We start from the raw sequence: 4,898 nt of genomic DNA, 5'->3' as shown, positions 1-4,898 counted from the left end.
AAAATTCATTGTAGTCCCTCCAACCCCCACGTCCAGCACCACCGCTGCCTCCCTCAAGCGCAGGGGTGGTCTTCTATGACCAGGTGACAAAATCCTTAGACGCAGGTGTAGCAGTGGACATAATCTTTCTGGACTTTAGGAAGGCCTTCGACACTGTCTCTCTCTCCATTCTCATTATAAAAACTAGGAGACTGTGGCATCAACACCTACACAGTCAAATGGGTCACTAGTTGGCTGGAGGGCCGCACCCAGAGAGCGGTGGTGGACGGGTCTTATTCGACCTGGAGGGATGTGGACAGTGGGGTTCTGCAGGGCTCGGTCCTTGGACCCGCACTGTTCAACATCTTCATCAGTGACTTGGACGGGGGTGTAAAAAGCACACTGTTCAAATTCTGAGATGACACTAAGATTTGGGGAGAAGTGGGCACACTACAAGGGAGGAATAGGCTGCAATCGCACCTAGACAGGTTACAGGGGTGGGCGGATGAGAACAGGATGGGTTTCAACACTGACAAGTGCAAGGTACTGCACCTGGGGAGGAAGAACCAGCAGCATACCTACAGGCTGGGGAACTCCCATCTCGTCAGTGCAGAGGCAGAAAAGGATCTTGGAGTCATTATTGATGCCAAAATGAACATGGGCCGACAGTGTGGGGATGCGGTCAGGAAGGCTAACCGTACCTTGTCATGCATCCACAGGTCCAAGGAGGTGATCCTCCCCCTCTATGTGACACTGGTCAGGCCGCAGTTGGACTACTGCATTCAGTTCTGGGTGCCGCACCTCAGGAGGGATGTGGATAACATGGGGAGGGTCCAGAGGAGGGCCACCAGCATGATTAGGAGTCAGCAGGGCAGGCCCTATGAGGAGAGGCTAAGGGACCTGAACCTGTTCAGCCTCCACAAGAGAAGGCTGAGGGGGATCTACTGGCTGTTTAGAAACTAGTCAGGGGGGATCAGCAGGCATTGGGAGAGTCCCTGTTCCCCCAAGCACTACCAGGAGTGACAAGAAATAACAGTCACAAGCTAACAGAGGGTAGATTCAGGCTAGATATCAGGAGGTGCTACTTTACTATCAGGGCGGCTAGGATCTGGAACCAACTTCCAAGAGAAGCGGTGCTGGCTCCTACCCTGGGGGTAGTTAAGAGGAGGCTAGTGAACACCTTGCTGGGGTCGTTTGATCCCAGTACTCTTTCCTGCCAGGGCAGGGGGTCGGACTTGATGATCCGCTCAGGTCCTTTCCGACCCTACCAACTATGAAACTATGAAGCATGGCCCAGCCTCCTGCTGGGAAGTGCCAGGCATGGCCCATAGCTGGCCCCACCCTACACAGATCTGGGCACATGCCTCCCATGCCTCCTGGTATGCATACAGCACCAGGAGCTGCGGCCTTCTCTCCATGCTGGGCACCCCCCAGACGAGCCACTCAGTTCCATCCTGCACCCCGCCCTGGCTGTACAAGGCTTGCCCCAGCCCAACTCCCTCTGCTCACCCCGCCATGGCCCTTTCCCTTTCCTCTGCCCTTTCCCACACAGACTTCCCACTGGGGGCGGTGCATGCGCATGCATGTATGTGTTCAGCCCCCCCAAAATAATTTTTTCTCCCTCCACCTATTTCTCTACCCCCTGATTTGTGGAGCTGTGCATTAGTGTGGAGAATCTGATTTCCACTGTAGCAAGAATTCTCTCATATCAAAGCACAGAAAACAATTGCTCTAAGAGTAATAGGCTTAGGCAAGAATTAAATTTGTTCAATAGAACTGTCTTCAGCAAGGGATTGAAGTCAGAAATTAGTGAAGCCAACTGGTATCTTGGAGCACTGGACAAATGGATTAGTGGGGAGAATTCCATTTAAAAAATGTAATAAAAATCTTTAGATCAATACCTTGGACTGCATAGTCATGCATACATTCTACTGCTGGAGCTAGAAAAGCAAATGGCTTAGTTCAGGTATTGTCAATGTGTATCGCACCTAACCAGCCTTTGGTTCCTTAGGGAAACTAGAGCAAGTTTTATGTCTTAGTGAGTGCATCTACACATGCAATTAATGTGATACAATAAACTCTGGAGCAGTTTGAGCCAGAGTAAACTGTCCCCAGGTGCTGTATCTACTTGAGCACCTGAGACAGCAGCAATTTGAGCTGGGGTGGAGCAGGTCCCTAGCTGGCTGGGCTGACTGGGCACAATTTATGACCCTGGTCACTGTCTACACATGTGTTTCAGTGCTGTCAAGTATGCCACCATAAGATAGTACTGTCCCCAAGAGTACTGTCTTATGGCAGAGTTAGTTTACTATGCCCTAATACCAGCACACATGTAGATGGTGACACTTTATTGTGGAGTTAATTAGCCTACTCCACAGTAACCCGCACACTTAGATGCACCTAGTATGTACATACAAGTCAAACCTCTTAAAAGTGTGTGTGGGGGCGGGGGGACGACCATATCTGTCACCTGTGCCTTTATGCTATGGTTAGCTACCTATGGAAACACTTCAGGGAAATATTTTATTGGTTTTTGAGATAGGAGCTATGGATGGCCATCTTTGGTTACTACTGAGAAACCACTTCATTGTTATGAATGAAATGCCTTTAACTTTTTCTGTTGTTAAGAGTTTAAACATGTCTAATACTACCTACCCATTATCAAATGCTGCTGCTGTGCTTAACATCCTAAACTACACAGGAAAAACATCCCTGTCTTCATGATCTCACTATGTAGCTGTATATATAATGTGCAATGCATCTTTAGCTAGGAACAGATGTTGCATTTGTCCCTAAAAAAGTTGTGCCTATGTTTGTCCTGGAACAGAAATGTCCCAGGATTTTTGTGTACACACTTCATCATTCTAATCAGGGTTTAGTGAGTGGCTGAATATGCTTCTACTTTTATGTTACTTATTCAATGATACAATCTCAGGATAACCATTCAGACGCACTTTGCAATGTCCTGGGATAAACTGTTAGTACTACTTAACCCATGAACCTTTTTAGGATTTATGCCGGGACAACACGCATGGATGTCTGAGTGATTGCACTTTTTCCAAAGAGAAAATGGTTTATCCCAGAACAAATGCAATGTTTGGTTGTAGCCTCCCTTTGAAATGTTATATGGCTTTCTTTCTATCAAGCTCCCTGTTTCAAAGAACTAAGAATCATATCTTCTGTGAAGAACCTACTATGTTCAAGCATGCTCAAATGAAACAACTGTTTCCTAATCTACTCTCCTGTTTTGCCTCTTTTGCTCAGTTATTATGAAATTACCATGAATCATGAACTTCTTGATCATGTTAAATCTGACATCTGTGAAAGGAAGCTAGGGAAAAACCAATCTGACAAATGTGTTGGACTTAAGGGGATTATTGCCCGGGTCCTCAACTATTGTGATATTATAATAGACAAATGTCCAATCAAACATATTTTGAGGGGAGGGCACCTAGCTAAGGTTTTGGATGCCCCTGCTTTGTTATAAAACCACACCACTCTTGGAAGACCTACTGCTTTCCCTGGCCACGCATCTGATTGCTTCCTCAAAAGCAAGTCCTTCCAAATCTGCCTGAATCTCAGCATTCCTCTACGGTCAGTAAATATCAGTGAAATGCACAGCAATGTTTTTGTCTCATCCTTCTGGTGCTGCTCCATACAGAGGTCAATGAAGACACCCAAGTTACACATGGACCTGGGTGGGTTTTACTGTTACAGCTACACTTCTATCAGTGCTTGAGTTAGCTCTCTTAAACCTGGCTTGAATGTATTTAAATAAGGTGGAGTCATACCTTGGGACTGCAGCGTAGACACAAACAAAACTCCACAGGTGGTCACAAACTGTGTCTTGCTCACTGCCTATCTCCAGGTGACATTTTGGAGTCTGATTTGCAGCTGTTTTGAGCAGCCTCACCTGCAATTAAGTTGTGCTTTAAACATATAAAGGACTATATAATGAAAAAACAGTACCTTGCTGCCCCAAATTTGGCACCCAATTTAAAGAATGTTTGAACTGTTCTCTTTCCATGATGAACCTGTAAAATGGGGATACTATTACCCCTCAAAAGTGTTGTGAAAATAAATTACCTTTTGTGAAGCACTCAGATATAATATGGATGAGAGCCATAGAAAAGTCCCTGAGGAAATAAATAATTGTCTTGTGCACTAAATTAGACACGGAGTCCTATACTTAAACTAGAAACAAAATACCAAACAGCTGTTGGTGAAGTGAGCGAAATTCATGTTCTATGCTGGATAAGGCAGGGGCTTTTGCAGACAACATAGCAGTGATAATGTAATGGAAGACTTTCATATTGCATGTGTACAAGGGAGAGGCATTCGAGTTGCATGGGGAAGTTTAGTTCTGACATTTAATTACTTTGCAAGCTTAATAAAAATGATGTCACTTAGGGCTCTGGTGCACATTAGGAGTATGGTCTATAGGAGTTGCTCTCAACCTTTCTGGACTCAAGGCCCCACTCACTCCCAACTTGTGCCAGTGCCCCTCACTCCCGACCTGCAGTGCCCACCTCCAGCGTGTGGGGCAGAGGGGCATGGCCCAGGTGCTGCTGCCCCCCAACCCCTCTCGTCTCTGGTGGTGGGAGGAGGTGAGGGCAGTGCAGCCCCCCAGTCCGTTACTCATCATACTGCTGGTGGCGCGGCTGGTGTGGAGGCCCTGGCACAGCGGTGGCAACAAGTCTCGCTGCCCTGCTCCACCCTCCCACGCCGGGCCCCACACCACATGAGAAAAGGCCCTTGAAGAGCTAGCCAGGCGGCTCTCTAGGCCGAGTACAGCACCACACCGCTGCCTTGCCCCCGGCCCATCACCGCCCTAGCCCCAAAGCACTCCTGCGCACGAGGCCCCTTCCCACGAGGGGTGGAGGGCAACCCGCTGGCAAGTGGTTCCCCGTTTCCAAGCA

Source organism: Alligator sinensis, unplaced genomic scaffold, assembly GCF_000455745.1.
Source record: "Alligator sinensis unplaced genomic scaffold, ASM45574v1 scaffold827_1, whole genome shotgun sequence".
NCBI classification, from domain to species: Eukaryota; Metazoa; Chordata; order Crocodylia; family Alligatoridae; genus Alligator; species Alligator sinensis.
This window is presented reverse-complemented; position numbering follows the sequence as displayed.